The sequence below is a fragment of the Macaca nemestrina genome, chromosome 2, assembly GCF_043159975.1.
Source record: "Macaca nemestrina isolate mMacNem1 chromosome 2, mMacNem.hap1, whole genome shotgun sequence".
Classification (NCBI taxonomy): domain Eukaryota; kingdom Metazoa; phylum Chordata; class Mammalia; order Primates; family Cercopithecidae; genus Macaca; species Macaca nemestrina.
Genome location: NC_092126.1, coordinates 12,573,863 through 12,594,347, shown reverse-complemented (window position 1 = coordinate 12,594,347; position 20,485 = coordinate 12,573,863). Strand labels below are relative to the sequence as shown.

Genomic DNA, 20,485 nt, shown 5'->3' with positions numbered 1-20,485 from the left:
TCTCAAGGCTTAGTTCTGAACTTTCCTTCTCTCTCCCTTTAAAATCTCTAGATAAGCTCAGTTTCCTTCTTTCCCACATTTCAATTACATCTATACACAGAAAGTCTCAACTTATCTAGTGGTTACAAGCATTGGTGTAGACCATCTTGTGTAGAGGTGAAGGGTCATCAGTGGACACATTCCACCAGCTATAGGATTGTAAGCCCCTGTAGGCCTTCTATCTTCTCATTTGTTAACAGGTCAATGTTAAAATGTTGTTAAGATTTTGCATATACCTAGAGAGAGAGCTTATGAAAGTGTCTGGGGTGTCCAATCAGTGAAAGCTAATATTATTCCCAAACATACACCTCTCTACCTTATTTTCATACTTATGTGACTACTCGAGATCTCTAAACACATCTTTGGGGATATTCAAATTTAATTTTTCTTCTTACCCTCAAACCTGGTTCTCTTTTGATGCCCCTTATGCCAATAAATAATACCACTCTTCAGTTGGTGCACAAGCGAGACAGTTAGTGCATTAGTTTCCTATTGCTGCTGTGACAAATTCCCACAAACTTGGTGACTTAAAAAAACAGATTTATTATGTTACAGTTCAGGCAGTCAGAAATCTGAAATAAGTTTCACTGAGCTAATGTCAAAGTATTGACAGGGCTGCATTCCTTCTGGAGGCTGCAAAGGAGAATCCATTTCCTTTTTCAGCTTCTAGAGGCTGCTTACGTTCCTTGGCTCATAGCCCTTTCCTCCATCTTCAAAATCAGCTGTGTAGTATCATCAACCCGCTCTCCTACACTGACTCTTCTGCCTTCCTTCTCTACATTTAAACCCTTGTGATTACATTAAACTCACACTATAACCCAGGACAATTTTATTTTAAGGGCAGCTAATTAGAAACCTTAATTCTATCTACAACCTTAATTCCCTCTTGTCCTGTGGTCACAGGGTCTGGAGATTAGGGCATAGAGACCCCTAGGGGGCCAATACACTATCAAGAATGCCTAGTTACCCTTATTGCTGATATACAATCTCTTATTCAATCATTTAGATTTTCTTTGTTTTTAATATGTGTTTGTTGTTGATGTTGTTTGTTAATTTATTTTAAAGGCTTAATTTTTTTAGAGCAGTTTTAGATTCCAGCAAAACTTAGCAGAAGGAGCAGAGATAACCGCTATGCCCCTGTCCCACACAAGCATAGCTTCTTACATTATCAACATCCCCCACCGGAGTGGTACATTTATTACAACTGATAATCCTACACTGACATCATTATCACCCAAAGCTCTTGGTTTTCACAGGGTTCACTCTTGGATTTGTGCGTTCTATGGCATGGACAAATGTATAATTGCACTATCCACTATTATAACATCATACAGAGTATTTTCACTGCCTCAAAAAGTCCTCTGTATTCTGCCTTTTCATCCTTCCCTCCCCTCTATATCCCGACAACCATGAATTATTTTACTGTCTCCATAGTTTTGCCTTTTCCAGAATGTTACATAGTTAGAATCATATTGTAGTTAGCATTTTTAGACTGAGTGCTTTTACTTAGCAATGTACACTTCAGTTTCCTCCATGTCTTTTCATGGCTTGAAAAGCTCATTTCTTTTTAGTGCTGAATAATATTCCATTATTTGGATGTACCCTAATTTATTTATCCACTCACCTACTGGCAGATATATTGGTTGCTTCTAAGTTTTGACAACTATGAACATCCATGTGAAAGATTTTGTGTGGGCATGTTTTTCAATGCCTTTGGGTAAATATAAATGAATACAAAAATTCTTTAGCTTTTACATCCTTTCTATCCAATGATGAGACTCCTATCCAATCAAGCAGAACACAGTTAGCTTGACAATATCAAAGTTACTAATATCTCCCTAACTCCTTGTGCCTCTCTATCAATCAAGTTTATACCAACCAAAGTGATACTTTCAAAACAAATCTTAAATAGCATCTTGCTCCTCTTTAAACCTTCTATTGACTTCCCATTACTTATTGCTCTTAGGATACAGCCCAAAATCCTTATTATGTTCTACAAGTTCATTAACATTGCATATTAGAATCTACCCAAAGAGCTTAAGAAACAGAAAAACAAAAACCATTCACTGAGAAGGGTTGTATATTAATCATGTTCCCCCTGAAAGAGGACATATTCAAATTAGAATAATTTCAAGAATGCTTGTTTACAAATGATATAATTACAAAGCTGTGTAAGCTGAGACAGAGGATAGTGCAATAGCACAAAGCTATTTGCAGCAGTGCTGTTACCATGCTGGGTGTGAAGGCATGAGGAGTGGCACAGGTTATAGGATCCACTCCCCTCCACCAACACACAAAAACATCTTACTTTAAGCAGCCCATCTTGGAAAAAACAGAGGTCGTCCTCAAGTGGGAAAAAGCATCCTAATCAAGAGGAAATACATACCCTTAACCTCATTAACCTCTAATCTCTTACCAGGCATCCCCTTTGGCCAAACCCCACCGAAGGCCAGTAGACATAGGAACCTGTGACTTACCCAAGCACAGGCTCTTCGTCTTGATGGCGAAGAGCAACATGGACATGGGTGGGACGTCTTTATGGAAGGGCAAACAGAAGATATCTGGTCTAAATAGGGAATAAAATAAGTGAACAAGATTTAGAGGAATCATTCTGAAAAGTAATGAGACATATCCGTGAGTGAGAGGAGTCAAAGAGAGCATGGAAAATAGCCAGATACATTTGGAAGTAGATGCTTTAGTTAATGGACATGCACAGCAGGTTCTTAAGCAGGGAAATAAAGTTTAGCAATTTAGGAATAAAGTAGGAATATTAGTTTGGCTAGTGTGGACAGAGTAAATAAGAAACAAGGAAGTGGCAATTAAGGCTTGAAAAATAGGCATCGTGGACAGGGTGAATGTGAAACCAGGCTTGAAAAAAAAAAAATCAGCATCACGTTTTAAAAGTAGAAAGTGAGTAGTTTGCTGAAACAACGTTTATCCAAGTATCTGTGAAAACCATCACATTGCAATCTTGGGGCAAATTTTTCCTAGAAGACTTTCAAAGGGTAAAATCCACTTTAAGATTGTGAGTATAAATTGACAAATTGCCTTTCAGATAACTTGTATTGATTTATACTTTTCACTATTAGGCATGGAAATACCAGTTTTCCCATTGATCATCATCACTCTTTTTCTTTCCCTACCTCATAGACCACTGAAAAGTCCCTTCCAAGTACCTTATAATACCACACAGGCACCTCTGTCACCACACTTATCATATTATTAATCTATATGTTTGTCCTATGCCCTCAAGTGTTTTTTACTTTAATGTTTCTATTGTCTCCCTAATTTTCTCTCATTCTTTCAACCTGGTGATCTCAAAACATAAAATTAAAGAGAGTGTCTCAGAGGACAAGGTGATTAAAGAGATGATATTCTTAGGATCAGTTTGAAGAATGTGTCACATAAATGTATGGATTTGATTTAAAAACGAAGTTTTTTTTTTTTAATGGGATTGATAGAATAAGGAAGAAAGCCAAAAGCAACAGCATCCCTAATATATACAAACTAGGGAAAAATATATATTCTGTATATATGGAATGAGGGTGAGGATAAGGAATGTATTCACTATTAGGAGGACTGGTAGATGAGGTCCCTTATTCTGATGATAATCAATCAATTTATAGAAATATGAAGAAACAGACAAGGTAAAAATAGGTAATGAGTCTGAGTAAGTTAAGCAATTGCATGAAGTTCCAAGGTTAATAGATTGTTTTGGTGAAACAAGGGTAGATCCTGATCAGGCATCATTAGTTGGGAATGCTGGCATGTACCAAAGTAGACGAGAGAGAGGATAAGATGAGAGAAAAGGCTACTGCCTGGGAATCACATACCTGTTTCTAAACAATACTGAAAACCATTAGCTTTATTATAAGACCAAAGAAGATTGAGAAGACATAATAAGAACTTGACAAAATAATGAAGACCTAGTTAGAGGATAAAACTATAAGAGAAGAGGCAAACATCTATGTAGGTGAAGAAATAAATTGAGATATTGCAATTTAAGAGTTAAGACCATTTGACATAGTAACTAGCTTAATAGTCATATATGTATATATGTGTGTGTGTATGTGTGTGTGTGTATATATATATTTTTTTCTTTTTTCTTTTTTTTTTTGAGACAGAGTCTCATTCTGTCACCCAGGCTGGAGTGCAGTAGCACGATTTTGGCTCACTGCAAGCTCTGCCTCCCAGGTTCATGCCATTCTCTTGCCTCAGCCTCCTGAGTAGCTGGGACTACAGGCGCCCACCACCATGCCTGGCTAATTTTTTTGTATTTTTTTAGTAGAGACGGGGTTTCACTGTGTTAGCCAGGATGGTCTCGATCTCCCGACCTCGTGATCCGCCCACCTCGGACTCCCCAAGTGCTGGGATTACAGGTGTGAGCCCCTGTGCTCGGCCAATAGTCATATTATTATATGGTTACTTTTCTTATAATTAAGAGGTATGATATATTTTAAATACACCTGTAATATCTGGATTATTAGTCTGTTCAATTAACATTTAGTATAGAATTTAATAAAACTTTTTTATTAAAGTTCTTTCTTCATTAAAAATGAAAATAGGGAAAGAATTTATTAATGAAGGCAAAATGAGATGGGATTTGTTTGCACAAACCAAAGTCTCCCTAAAATCAGAAAACTTCAGTTAATTCCACTTGTATATCACCTTCATTTACACTAAAGACAGGCTGTAAAACCCTCTATGGAAATAGCTTATTGCAATAATTATGTACTATATCATAGACATTAGTCTGCAGGCTACAAAATTAGAATTGTATTGACTTGGATTTTCTTCACTGGAAAAAAGGAGGCCATTAAAAATAGAATTGTGAATGTGTGTGCGTGTGTCCATTAGCAAAAGCCCTTGCAGCAGCCCCTCTGGGAAGGGCACCAACAGTGGCTTCTAATCAAGTATTCAAATATGTGTGTTAATAAAACGTTAACTCAGACAAGAAGTATCATAACCAGACATCAAATGGTGAAAGAACATCCCTTCTCTCTGTGAGTTGCTTTGTGGTGTCCAGGTTTCTGGATCTAATTGCTCTTGCTTTTGGCCACTTGGTCTCATGCCTGATCCCCCAATTGCCCTTCTGAGTGAGAAAGAAGATAATGTTCACATCCAAACCGTCACAAGAGAAAAACACTTTCGTTCTGGCATTGATTTATTTTGATGTTAATTACCTATTAGTTTCTCAGTGTGCTGACTTGCATTTCTTTGATCTTTACCTAGTCTTCATTCTGTTAAACATCCTTATCCTGACTGAAAGATTGTAGCTGTGGTAACGAAGTCTATTCAAGTTTGACCAACCAACACAAATACCCACTAACACAGGCTTTCCTCACACACCCTGTCTCCTGCCTCCTCTGCCTCATTCTGTTTCTCAATTTTCCTTTTCCTGCTTCTCTATTTGCATGACTTGAAAACAATAAAATGAGGAGATGACACAGCAACAAGAAGAGACACTGAAACCTAATTCCTACATTAGAATCTGATTTTGTTGTGAATACAAAATTCCTTCAGTTGGTATCAGATATCCAGAGCATGTTGGGGTAAGGGATGGCTGAGGGAATGGTTTCAGGATGAAACTGTTCCACCTCAGATTGTCAGGCATTAGACTCTCTTAGGGAGCGCGCAACCTAGATCTCTCACAAGCATGGTTCATGCTAGGATCCGTGCTCCTATGAGAATCTAATGCAGCTGCTGATCTGACAGGAGGTGGAGCTCAGGCCATAATGCTCTCTGGCCTGCTACTCACCACCTGCTGTGTGGCCTGGTTCTTAACAGGCCATGAAGTGGTCGTGGCCCCGGGTTTGGGGACCCTTGGTCTAGAGACCTTAATTGAGAAAGATCATGAGGTTTCATTTGTATCCAGTGGAAAAGAGCTTTATGATCCATTATGATGTCTGACTCAGTGATGAGACACCGGACTGAGGTCTCTTGTACTGGAAATCAGACAGACTGGTTCAGTGCTCCACCTTCTTTTTGACAGTTGAAGCATCTAAGGTATGGAAATAATGCTTTCTCACACAGCTAGTGAATGCCACTGCTGGAATGAGAAACCAGATTTTCTGAGTTCTAGAAAGCCAGTGTTCAGGTATCAAAAACCCTCTTAATACCAAGAGTCAAATTATCTTTCCTTTTTTCTTATTCTAGCAAATCATTTTTACAATTACTTCAAACTGTCCCTTAGTACTTTTATTCTTTCCAGCACCTCAGTTCAATTGCTTTTCTTCTCACACAACCATGATGACAATCCCTTGTTAAACTGGTTTCTTTGTCTCTCACTGATTACTGTCCAATCAGCTCTGTTCTCAGTACTAGATAAATCTTCCAAATGCATTATTATCATAATCTCAGTCTCCAGCTTTAAAAATTCAACAACATAAACATTTGCAAGAAAAAAAAATGTATTCCTCAAACTACATTTTAATCGCTTTCATGACCTCAAACTACCAGTTGGGAACATGTATCTGCTACTATGATCCAGCATAAAAAATATCCGCCAGCGATTTTAGTTTTGTCATACATCAAAATATGGCGTCATAATCTCTACCTAACAAAATCCTTAATCTGTTTTCTCTACCTCATTGTCAGTTAATGCCTCTCTACCTCTTTCCAGTAGTTCATCCTACCTCACAAGACAAACATCTATTAAACTTCTAAAATTGTCTAGTTAAATAAAAAAAAAAAGACAAACATCTATACACAGATTCATAGTTTGCTTTTACCCAACAATAATCTCATCGACGGTGCAGCAGCCAGCTGAAATAATTGGAAGAGTGAAACATTACATTATGTAAGGAGCTTGGAATGTGAAGAACCACAAAGAATGTTCACTCAAATCTATTCTTTACATAGTAATAAAACCCAATAAATATTTTTCTGAAAACAATGTTGATATCAAAAAATTGTAGTTACTCAGTTTGGCCATAATTTTATTAGCCTGAAGTATATCTACATACTGATTTTCCCCTAAAATAGATGCTTTTGAATCCCTAGCCAATTCTTTTCATTACTTTTCTGAAATTGATCAATTTCATCCCTGGCTTGTTTGGCAGTCAACAAGGAAATTGAATTGCGTTTGAACAAGTAAATGGGTTCCCACTCTTTTCCTACTTGAAAGAAAATACTTATTTGTAGCACAAATAAACACCATGCATGTTCATTTCCACAATACAAAAATTCTTTGAAGAATTCACTGAACTGGAAAATATAGTGGGGGTAAGAAACTACACAAATCTGGAAAATGAATTAGGATAAAAAATCTGACACTGTACCTATTTTTCTCCTTGCGTAAGAAACAGCTTTGGCACCAAAAGTTCCAGTTATTTTATATAGCTCTTTACCAGAAGACTGGATCTGGTGAACTTGCTGGAAATCTTTTCTAGAAGTGCTAGAATTTTTTTCATTGAATGTTCTTTGATGTTGTTTCTACTTTAATTAATTTTAAGAGAAAATCAGAAAATACTATTAGTTAATACAGGTAAAATTCTGGGTACATGTAATTCCACAGATTATTGTAGTTTATCCCCAAAAGCCGTAATCAAATGTCACCTCACCTCAAGCCGTTAGAAACCTAATTTCACATGACTCTTTCATGGGTCTTTGTCATGGAGTCTGCACCATGGCCTCCTGCTGTGTGGTTGTCTCATAGTGCTTTTCCCCTGAAGAGACCATAGAGATAACTTTGTGATGTACTCCCTTTGTTCTATAGTCATTCTGCTATCTGTGCCTAGCAGGGTCAGCTGTGTTTTCTTTTCCTGGGAGTTCTGTATTTTAAATGAGATTCCAGTTGCCTATGGTGTACTTCTATTAACCCAAGGGTTGCCCTCCTGACGTAATCATTAACTACTGCTCTTCTATGTCAGTTATTTTGAGAATGAGGTGTCCATTTAGGAATTCCAACTTCAAAATTCTATTTTTGTTCTCAAAGTGGTAACTGCCTTAAATCATCGTCAAATTAATGTATACTTTTTAAATTGATAAAAATAGAGCACTGTATCAAGTAAAAAGTAAAACTGTATCTCTCAGCTACATCATCCTATATGTTCAATTCTTCAAAATTAGCTACTGTTAACAGTTCAATGTGTATACTTCCAGTCATTTTAAGTGTGTATATGTTTGTGTCTCTGTATATGTGTGTATGTGCATACATGGGTATATAAAGGGCACATATATAATTTATATTCATATTACTACGTTTCAATGTTTATCATATGAAAACATGTATAGCATATTCTTCTAAAAATATCTTCATTTAACTCTAAATACAGGCATACTTCAGAGATATTATGGGTGTGGTTCTAAGATGATTGCAATAAAATTAATACAGAATAAAGTGAGTTGCATGACTTTTTGGTTTCTCAGTTCACATAAAAGTTATGTTTACACTGTACTGTAGTCTATGAAGTGTATGATAGAATTCACTGAACTGGATTTATTATGTATAAAAATAATGTAAATACCCAAATTTAAAAATATTTTATACCTAAAAAATGCTAATGATCATCTGAGACTTCAGTAAATTGTAATATTTTGGCTGGTGGAGGATCTTTTGTCAGTGTTCATGGCTACTGACTGATTATGGTGATGGTTGGTAAACTTTGCAGTAGCTGTGTCAATTTCTTAAAATGACACAATAATGAGGTTTGCTGCATCAGTTGACTCTTTTACAAAAGATTTCTCTGTAGCATATGATGCTGTTTAATAGCATTTTGCACACTGTACAACTTCTTTCAAAATTAGAATCAATCCTCTCAAACTCTACCACTGCTTTATCAACTAGTTTATGTAATACTCTAAAACCTTTGTTGTCACTTCAACAATGTTCACAGCATCTTCACCAGGAATAGCTTCTATTTCAAGAAACCTCTTTCTTTGTTTATCCATAAGAAGCAAATCTTCATCTTTTCAAGTTTTAAGGTTTCAGCAATTCAGTCACATCTTCCGGATCCACTTGGAATTCTAGTTTTCTTGCTATTTCTACCATATCTGAAGACACTTCATTCAATGAAGTCTTGAACCCCTCTAAGTTATCCATGAGGGCTGGAATCAACTTCTTCCAAATTTCTGTTAGTGTTGACATTTTGACAACAGTCTGTAGCCCTTAGATCAAGGAGTAGTTTTGACTTTCAAGTCTTATTATTTAAGGATATCTATCCCAGCTATGGCCTTACAAAATGTATTTCTTAAATAATAAGACTTGAAAGTCAAAACTATTTAATCTATGGGCTGCAGAATAGACGATGTGTTAGCAGGCATGAAGACAACATTCATTTTTGAATGTACAGCATTATCAATGAGCAGTAATATTTTAGAAGTATCTTTTTTTCCTGAGCAGTAGGTCTCAACAGCAGGCTCAAAATATTCAGTAAACCATGCTATAAACAGATGTGCTGTCATTCAGACTTTGTTGTTCCATTTATAGAGCACAGCTAGAGTAGACTTAGTATAATTTCTTAAGGACAACAGGATTTTCAGAATGATTAATGAGCATTGGCTTCAACTCAAGATCATCAAATGTATTAACACCTAATAAGACAATCAGCCTATCCTTTGAAGCCAGGCATTGACTTCTCCTCTAGCTAGGAAAATCTTAGAGGGCATTTTCTACTATAAAGCTGTTTCATCTACATTGAAGATCTGTTACTTGGTGTAGCCACCTTCAGCAGATCTTCTGAATTACTTGCTGTAGTTTCTACATCAGCACATGCTGTGTACCTTGCACTTGTACGTTATGGAGATGGCTTCTTTCTTTTTCTTTCTCATGAACCAGCCTCTAACAACTTCAAACTTTACTTCTGCCACTTCTTTGCCTCTTTCAGCCTTCATAGATTTGAAGAGAGAATCTTATTCTGGCTTTGGCTTAAGAGAATGTTGAGGCTGGTTTGATCTTCTATCCAGACCACTAAAACATTCTCCACATCAGCAATAAGACTGTTTGACTTTCTTATAATTCATGTATTCATCTAAGTAGCACTTTTAATCTTCTTCAATAACTTTTCCTTTACATTCACAACTTGGCTTTTTGTTGGAAGAGGCCTAGTTTGAAGCCTCTCTCAGCTTTCAATATGTCTTCCTCATTAAGTTTAGTCATGTGTAGCTTTTGATTTAGTTGACAGACCTGCAAATCTTTCTTTCATTTGAACACTTAGAGGCTATTGTGGGGTTATTAATTGGTATAATTTTAATATTGTTATTTCTCAGGAAATAGGGATGTGGGATGGAGGGCGAGAGATGGGGACCAGCCAGTTGGTGTAGCTGTCAGAATATGCACAATATTTATTAGGTTTACCATGTTGCATGGGTGGGGTTCCTGTTGCCCCCAAAATAATAATTACAGTGACATCAGTAACATAAAAGATTACTGATCACAGGTAACCATGATAGATATAATAATAATGAAAATGTTTGAAATATTCCAAGAATTACCAAAATATGACACAGAGATACAAAGTAAACACACGATGATTGAAAAATGGTGCCAATAGATGCTCAATGCAGGTTTACCACAAACCTTCAATTCGTATAAAACACAGTATCTGCTAAATGCAATAAAGTAAAGTTCAATTAGATGAGATATGTCGGTATCTTTAATTTTAATATTTAATGCCAATATATTCAGGTCTACCCTTCTGATTTTTAAAACTGCAACAGATTTTATGAATATAATCTGATTTATTTAATTACTTAAATAAAAGGATTTTTTTAAGTTGTACATTTGTTCTTAGAAATCATGCAAAGAAGAATAGAGTTAAATATTTTTATTTAAAGTGTTGTAAGTGAAAAGCCCACCAATGTGTAATTCTGCACCCTGGGAAAATATTCTTCAAAATTGAAGAAATACTTTTTCAGACAAATATCATTAAAAAAAAAAAATTGTTGCCAGGAGACCTTAATAGTAAGAAACGATAAAAAGAAGCTCTTATGAGACAGAAAAATTGATACAGGTCAGGAACTCAGATGTACATGAAGAAAAAAAAGGTGTTAGAGGAGGAATGAGTGAAGATAAATATATGTTATAATTTATTTAAACCTCATGAACCAACTTCTGCTAGGTATTTTTTTCTTAGTCTTAATTGATCTAACAGATAAGAGTTTGTCCAAAACAATAGCAACAATTTATTTAAATATATATATATATGTGTGTGTGTATATATACCTATGTATGAGTGACATGCATGACAAATAACACATGGAGGATAGAAAGGAACTCAGATTATTTTATTATTATAAAGTACTTACAGTACCTTATAAGTACTACAAAATTATTTGAAAATAGACTTGGATTAGTTATAAGTATATATTGAAAACTCTAGGACAGCCGCTAAAAAATGTAAAAGGAAAAAACATAATTGGTATACTAAAGAAGAGAAAATGTAATAATATAATGCTTAATTAAAACCAGATAGAAAAATTGTGAAAGACAAAATGAGAACAAAGAACAAGGGCAACAAATGGAAAACAGTAACAAAATTGGTAGATATTAATCCAACTATATCAATATATGTTGGCTACAAAAAAAAAAAATCTTTACTTATTGACACATACAAATTAAAAGAAAAGAAATGGACTTTCAGTTTCTGGTCTGGCATGTAAGAAGATTACAAGTAAACAGTGAACTAACCCGAAAAATCAACAATGTTTTGTAGATTCAGCAAACAAGCGAGGTCACAGGGCAAACCACTGCCACAAAAAAAGAGAAAGGTTGATACAAAGAATCAAAACTTACTAGAGCAGAAACCCACAACTTGCAACCAGTGCTGGGTAGGAAAACCTGAGCTGTAATTGACAAATTGCTTGAAGCTCAGAGTAGCCAATTCTTGACAGTTAAAATCTTCAGGTGGACCCAGCCACAGTGACCCTACTTTTTTTGTAAGTTTCACCTCCAGGAGCTTTATCTCACAGTGACTATCAGAGAAAAAAAAAAAAAAAAACCCATCTTGCTTCTAGTCGAAGGGGACATGGGTTACGGGGATAAAATAACCATCTTGAAATATACCAGAGCATTCCGTTCTTAAGCTCTGTCCTTAGGAGAAATTATTCAGGCAGAACCTCACCTCTGAAGTTTTACCAGAGCCTAATCTACCTGGGGAAAGGGAAATACCCATCTCCGCACCCTCCAGGCATCTGGTCACACCTGAAGCGGAAGGCACAGGTGAAGATCATCTCTCTGAAGCTCAACGTCACCCAAAGATGGGAGACCTAATCGTGGACACCAAAACAGGGACACCTAGTTTTGGAAGTACAGAATACCTCCATGCATACCTTACTACCACATTACTAAAAGCCTATTTAGATGGTTCCTTTATCTAGTACACCAAGTCTAGCTTTCAACAAAAAATTACAAGGCATCCCAAAAGGCAAAAAACGGAGTTTGAAGATATCAAATAAGCATCAGAATGAGAATCATGTCACTGTGACAGAAATATTGGAATAATCAAACCAGAAATTTTGAAAAACTGTGATTAAGCTGTTAAGATCTTTTAATGGAAAACATAGCAGACATGTAAGAACACATGGAAAATGTGAAGTGAAATGATGTAATCAAAAAGTAGTGCTGGGACCAAAAGTATTGTAACAAAAAGGGAAGAATGTTTTTATTGGACTAATTCGTATATTGGACAAAGCTGAGAAAATAATCTAAGCTTGAGAACATTACAATAAAAACTTCTAAGACTGAAAGGCAAAGAGGAAAAAAATCCTGCAAGAAAAGCAGAACAAAATACTGAGGAACAATATAACTACAAAAGGTGCAACTTACACAAAATAAAATTTCAAAAAGAGAAATATACAAAACGTAAATGAGTGAGGATTTTCAGCAAATTGATGTCAACAAACCAAACTACAAATGAAGCATGTTTGAAAAACAAGCAGAAAAAAATGTCAGACAGACTACATCTAGATATAACATATTCAAACATAATAAAAAAAATTCTTGGAAAAGCCAGGAGGGGCTCAGTGGTGAGGGTGAAGGGGTGGTAGTGTGTCCAGAATTGGTGGATTCCTGGTCTGGCTGACTTCAAGAATGAAGCTGCGGATCCTCGCGGTGAATGTTAATTCTTAAAGATGGTGTGTCCGGACTTGGTTCCTTCAGATGTTCAGATGTGCCCAGAGTTTCTTCCCTCTAGTGGGTTTGTAGTCTTGCTGACTTCAGGAGTGAAACTACAGACCTCCACCGTGAGTATTACAGCTCATAAACGCAGCACGTCTGGAGTTGTTCATTCCTTCTGGTATGTTCGTAGTCTTGCTGGCCTCAGGAACGAAGCTCCAGACTTTTGCTATGAGCGCTACAGCTCATAAACGCGGCTTGGACCCTAAGAGAGAATAGCAGCAAGAGCTACTGGGAAGAGTGAAAGAGCAAAGATACCACACAGCGGAAGGAGACCCAAGCAGGTTGCCCCGGCTGGCTCAGGCAGCCTGCTTTTATTCCCTTATTTGACCCAACCCACATTCTGCTGATTGGTACATTTTACAGAGAGCCAATTGGTCCATTTTACAGAGAGTGGATTGGTCTGTTTTGACAAGGTGCTGATTGGTGTGTTTACAAACTTTGAGCTAGACACAGAGCACTGATTGGTGCATTTACAATCCTTTAGCTAGACATAAAAGTTCTCCAAGTCTCCAGCAGATTAACTAGAAACAGAGCCCTGATTGGTGCATTTACAAACCTTGAGCTAGACACAGAGTACTGACTGGTATTTTTACAATCCTCTAGCTAGGCATAAAAGTTCTCCAAGTCCCCACCCAACTCAGGAGCCCAGACGGCTTTGCCTAGTGTGGATCTAGAGCTGCGGCCGCGGACCGCGGACGGAGCTGCCCATCAGTCCTGCGCTGCACACCCATGCTCCTCAGCCCTTGGGCGGTTGATGGGACCAGGCACCGCAGAGCAGAGGGTGGCACCCGCCAGGGAGGCTTGGGCCATGCAGGAGCCCACCAGTGGAGAGGGGGGTTCTGGCATTGACGGGGGAGGTCAGACTTGGCAGGCTGCAGGTCCTGAGCCCTGCCCTGGGGGGAGTTGGCTGAGGCCTGGCGAGAATTCAGCGAGGCGCACGTCAGTGGGCCAACAGTGCTGGGGGAGCCAGCGCACCCTCCGCAGCTGCTTGCCTGGGTGCTAAGCCCCTCACTGCTTGGGGCTGGTGGTGCCAGTCGGTGGCTCCAAGTGTGAGGCCCGCCAAGCCTGCGCTTACCGGGAACTCTGCTGGCCTGCGAGCGCCATGCCCAGCCCCAGTTCCCACCCGTGCCTCTCCCTCCACACCTCCTCGCAAGCAGAGGCAACCGGCTCCGGCCTCGGCCAGCCCAGAGAGGGGCTCCTATAGTGCAGAGGTGGGCTGAAGGGCTCCTCAAGCGCAGCCAGAGTGGAGGCAGAGGCCGAGGAGGTACCGAGAGCCAGCGAGGGCTGCTAGCAAGTTGTCACCTCTCAGTAGGGGCGGGAAGCTTATTTATAGAGAAGCAACAAAGATAAGGATTACATCCAACTTGTTCTCAGGAACCATGCAAGTAAAAAGGGAATGTAATAAAATATTTAAAATGTTGAGAGTAAAACCTACCAACCTAGAATTTTATAACCTGCAAGAACTTTTCAAAAGTAAAGGTAAAATACTTTCTCAGACAAAAATTGAGGGATTGATTGTTAGCAGAACAAGCTTTCAAGAATAATTAAAAGAAGTTATTTAAAGAGTATAACAATGACATAGGCAGATACTTGGATCGACATAAAGGAAGAACACTGGGGAAGGAATAAGTGAACGTAACAAAACTTGTCTTATTAATTGATCTAAGACGTAAGTTCAAAATAATAGCAACAACATATTTGGAGATATACATATATGTATATATGTAGGTATGCTGAAGTATAAATGAATGACAGCAATTATATAAGCACAAGAGAGGAATTGAGAAGATTTTGTTATTATAAGTCACTAGAATTACCCATGAAGCTGTGTAATGTTATTTAAAAACAGATATGAATTAGTTGTAAATATATATTGTGAGTTGTAGGGCAAGCACCCAAAAAGGTAAAAACTGTTGATATGCCAAGAAAGGAGAGAAAATTGAATCATATAAAATGCTCAGTTCAAACTACATAAAGCAGAAAAAGTATGGAAGATAACATAGAAACAAAGAACAAGGAAATCAAACGGAAAATAGTACAAATATGGAAGATATTAATCCAACTATATCAATAACCTTAAACATCAATGGTCTAAAGATACAAGTTACAAGACAGATTGAACAAATTACAGGTCAGAATGGATTAAAAAATATACAAATTACAAGTCAGAATTGATTTTAAAAAAATAAGATCCAGCAATATGTTCTCGACAAGAACCCACTTTAAATGTGAAAATATAGGGAGATTAAAACTAAATGGATGGAGAAAGGTATACAATGCTAAGACTAAACAAAAGAAAGTAGAAGTAGCTATATTAATATCAGAGCCAACTTCACAGCAAGGGAACTTATGAATGAAAGAGACATTACATAATCAGAAAGGGATCAAAAGTATACAGGTTGGGAACAAGGAAATAAAACTGTCTTTGTTCACAGAGGACATTCTTGCTTATGTAGAAAACCTGAAGAAATCGACAAGTAAACCTCTGGAACTAATAAGCATTTATAGCAAGGTAGCAGGATACGCTATTAATATACATGTATCACCTCTTTTCTAAATACCAGCTGTGAATAGGTGAAATTTGAAATTATAAACCATATTGTTATATTATCACACCCTCAAAATGAAATCCTGAGGTATCAATCAAATAAAGTATGTGCAAGATGAATACAAAACATACTACAAAACTCTGATTAAATAAGTTATAAAGCTACATAAATGGAGACATATTACATTTTCATTGATAGAAAGATTCAATATTGTGAAGACATCAGCTTTTCCCAAAATGACCTATAGATTCAGTGTAATTCCAATCAAAGTTGCAGCAAGTTATTTTGTGGATTTAAATAAATTGATTCTAAAGTTGTTATTTTTTTTTATATAAGTAGTCAAAGACCTATAATAGCCAACCCGATATTCCAGAAAAACAAACTTGTAGTACTGTGCTACCTAACTTCAAGTCTTACTGTACAGCTACAGTAATCAAGACAATGTGGTACTGGCAATAAATGTCAATCAATAATGTCAATCAATAAACAGAATAGAGATCCCAGAAAGAGACACACATAAATGTAGTCAGCTAATCTGTGACAAAGGAACAAAGGCAATATAATGAAGAAAAGACAGTTTTTTCTACCATCTGTACAGGAACAACTGAACACCCACATGGGAAAAAGAAATAATACAATCACAAGCTTTGCATCCTTTATAAATATTAGCTCATATAGATCACAGTTCTCAATGTAAAACACAAAACTATAAAACTTCCATAAAATAAAAGAAAATCTAGGTGGCCTATGGTTTGGTGATTATATTTTGGGTACAACACCAAAAGCATAATATATAAAAAAAATTTATAAGCTGGACTTCATTAAACTTAAAAATGTCCTGTGAAAGATACTATCAGAGAATAAAAAGAGAATCCACAGACTAGTAGAAAATATTTGAAAATGACATATCTAATAAAATATTTCTATTTGAAGTATAAAAAGCAGTCTTAGAACTCAACAATAACAAAAATGACCTGATTAAAAAATAGGCCAAAGGCCTTAACAGACACCCCACACAATAAGATCTACAGAGGGCAAATAAGCATGTGAAAAGATGCTTCACAGCATAAGAAATGCAAATTAAAACAACAGAGATACTTCTACACATCTACTGGAACGGCCAAAATTCAGAACATTGACAATAACAAATGCTGATGAGGATGTGGAACAACAGCAACTCTCATTCATTGCTGTTGGGAATGCAAAATGGTACAGTCACTTTAGAAGACAGTTTGGTGATTTTTTACAAAACGAAACAGACTCTTAGTATATGTTTTAGTAACCACACACTTTGATATTTACCCAAAGGAGTAGATAACATGTTCACACAAAAACCTGAACATAGATGGTCATTGTAGCTTTTTTCATAATTGCCGAACTGTGAAAGCAATCTCTTGTCCTTTAGGAGGCAAATGAATAAACTGTTGTACATGCAGACAATAAAATACTCTTCAATGCTAAACAGAAATGAACTATCAAGCCACGAAGACATGAAGGATACTTAAAAACATATTGCTAAGTAAGAGAAGCTGATCTAAGAAAAACTAGACACTATGTGATTCCAACTGTATGACATTCTGGAAAAGGAAAAAAATATGGAGACAATAAAAATATCAGTAGTTGCAATGAATTAGGGAGGAGCAACAGATGAATAGGTGGAGCACAGAGAATTATTAGAGCAGTGAAAATACTCTGTATGATGCTATCATGCTGGATACATGTTATTATGCAATTGCCAAAATGCGTATAATGTATAATGCCAAGAGTGAACCCTGATAAAAACTACAAACTTTGGGTGATAATGATGTGTCAACAGAGGTTTACGTTTATCAGTTGTAACAAATGTACCACTGAGGTGTAGTTGTTGATGATGTAACTAACAGTCTATGCATGTATGGATGTAATGGGGTATATGGAAAATCTCTGTACCTTCTGCTAAATTTTGTAGTGAACTTAAAACCCTTTTAAAAATACAGTCTTTTTAAAAATGCAGAAATCACAAGTGAATATATTTTAAAATTTTATTCTAAAAATGATACAATTTACTATATAAAGGATGGTGACCAACTCAGTGAAAAAGATCCCAGTTAAAAAGTCAGGAAGGTTGATCCATTGACCTATCCTATAAATACACTTTGCTTCCAATTAGCTCTTGAGTTATTTAATTTTATGTATAAACAGGAATTACCAGACCTAGAAAAATCTATAAACTGCTACCAAAAAAAAAAAAAAAATCAAACAATAATGAGGAGATTGAGAGAAAGCCAAGACAATGCAGGGAAAAAATTAAGAATGCCACGTTAAAAACCCTCTGAATGATGGAATGTTGCAACTTTACAAAAGAAGAGGATGTTACAGAAAATAATCAAAGTACATAAAATATCTCTGCAAAGTAAAAAAAAAAAATATTCCAAAATATTTAATAAAATGACAGCATGGTAAATTTGTGGTAACTTCAACAAATAAGATCTATCTCCATAACAAAAAAGAAATAAGTGGAAACTGTATGTAGAAAGTAGAATGTCCAAGTAAATTATTCCTAATAATAAAACTTATAAAGCTAAAAAAAAGAAAAAGAAAAAGAAAAAAGCCTAATTAAGAAAGAGGAAGAAAAGATACGATAAATTTACTATAATTTTAATATAGCAGCATTTTCAGATTGAAAACTGCCATAAGGTTATATGCACTATAAATAAAAACAGCTAGTGGCAAGACATGCCATTGAAAAATTTCAGAACATTTGAACTAAATACAAAGTTTTAAAGTTCCAAGAAAGAAAAATAACGGGCTACATACAAGAGGAAAAAAATCATGATACACCATACTTCTTATAATAAACACTGGGTGCCTGAAAACAATTTTACAATATTTACCAAATCTGAGAAAAAGGTGTTAATGTAGAATTTCATGTTCATATGGCCAAACTATTAAAAGTAGAAGATATATTTTCTCAAAAAAAAAGCAAAATGTTTAAGTTTTCAAAATGTAATTCAAAAAATTATTTTGAAAACTAGTAAATAAAATAAGCCAATGAAAATTAATATAAAACCTAGGAAAGCAATTGACAAAGGGAAGAAAATGTCTAGGAGTCCACTCTTGAGAAGATGTGCTCCACCATAGCAAGGGATTAAACCAAAGCGATTAAAATAACAGCAACAATAATGAGATAGAAAATTTCCAGAATAAAATTGGCCCAGAAGGACAATAAAGTAACAGGCCCAGAGTGTAACTTGTTTGGACTGAAGCAAGAGGATAAGAGTTCCAGAGAGATAGCTTGGGGTAGAACCGAGGAGAACAGGAAAGGGAATTGAGCGATCAACAGATATTTAGACCATGTGGAAAATAATTTGGAGCAAGTTAGTGAAGTCAAGTCATGTAAGAAGCCAGTACAAAATGAAGCAATTGTGGTGGGCGCAGTGGCTCACGCCTGTAATCCCAGCCCTTTGGGAGGCTGAGGTGGGTGGATCACAAAATTAGGAGATTGAGACCATCTTGGTCAACACGTTGAAACCCTGTCTCTACTAAAATACAAAAAAAAAAAAAAAAAAAAAAAAAAAAAAATTAGCCAGAGTGGTGGTGCGTGCCTGTAGTCTGAGCAACTCGGGAGACTGATGTAGGAGAACTGCTTGAACCCCAGAGACAGAGGTTGCAGTGAGCCGAGACTGCACCAGTGCACTCCAGCCTGGGCCACAGAGTAAGACTCCATCTCAAAAAAACAAAAAAAAAGAAGCAATTGTTAATTGTATCAAAACATGAGTTTATAAGAAAGGAAATCTCATTATAGATTTGCTGAGGCTTAGCTGTGAAAAATATGTAAAGTCGAAATATTCCAAATGCTGATTATTGATTTAACAGAACTGTTTTGATATAACTATGTTGAAGGAAAGAAAGGAGAGAACGTGTAGGAGAGATTTGAGAAAAACATTTAAAAAAAATAAAAAGAATTCTCAATATCCAAAATAAGAAATCACTACATCTTGGAAAACAGTAAAAATCATGAAATAGTACCGTAATAATCTGTTTAGAAATATGGAAAAATACTAGAATAAATCACTAAAATTTTAGAAGAAATTGTAAGAGTGGGAGGAAAGAGTAAGATAAGATACTATTTTAAATTGTGATTAAAAAAATCACAATTTTTTAAAAAAAATTTTTTAAAAAATCCTTGTGATTCTTTTTTACTTTTAAAAGTTATGATCTTATAATAATTTGATAAAATAAAATTGAATTATCTTGTCATAAAACAAAAGTTTGATAAAATTGAAAAACAGCAAACCAATAAAAATGCCTGGCATGTATGAGAGGCAGGTGTTTCAGGTCATTAATGCATTGTATTTCTTGAGAAATGAAAATCACAACAAGAAAATGGAGAAAAGACCCAAAACATTTGTGAAAGAAAAGAAAAACATAAAAATATTCAATTTTTTAACTGTAGGTTAAGAACATTCTATACCATTGGTATCTATTATAAAGTTTCTTTGTTTTTTTTTTTTTTTTTTAACGGAATCTATTTTACACACTGGGTTACTCTGAAGGATAGAGTCCATATTGAATAACATTACTGAAAAACAATTTTCAGGATTTAAAAAATTCTTTTAATAATGTGTATATATTTTTATCATGGTCATTCTACTCCCAGAATGTTTCCTAAGAAAATGGTAAGAGCTGGATACTATTGTAAATAATGAAGGGTTTTTACATACTTTCTGGCTACAATGATGATGCTTGTAATCTTGGACTCTTAAAAATAAATAGCCAGTGATGCGAGTTGGTGAATGTA

The 20,485-nt window shown here is 35.9% G+C and overlaps 1 long non-coding RNA gene across 1 annotated transcript in view; it reads right to left on the bottom strand.

Moving 5' to 3' along the window:
* LOC105470909 (uncharacterized) overlaps positions 1-20,485 on the bottom strand; it is a 68,527-nt gene that overhangs the window by 4,873 nt on the left and 43,169 nt on the right. Inside the window, exon 3 of the long non-coding RNA XR_011619556.1 lies at positions 2,517-2,605. This is a non-coding gene — a long non-coding RNA (uncharacterized lncRNA). The remainder of the gene's footprint in view (positions 1-2,516; positions 2,606-20,485) is intronic.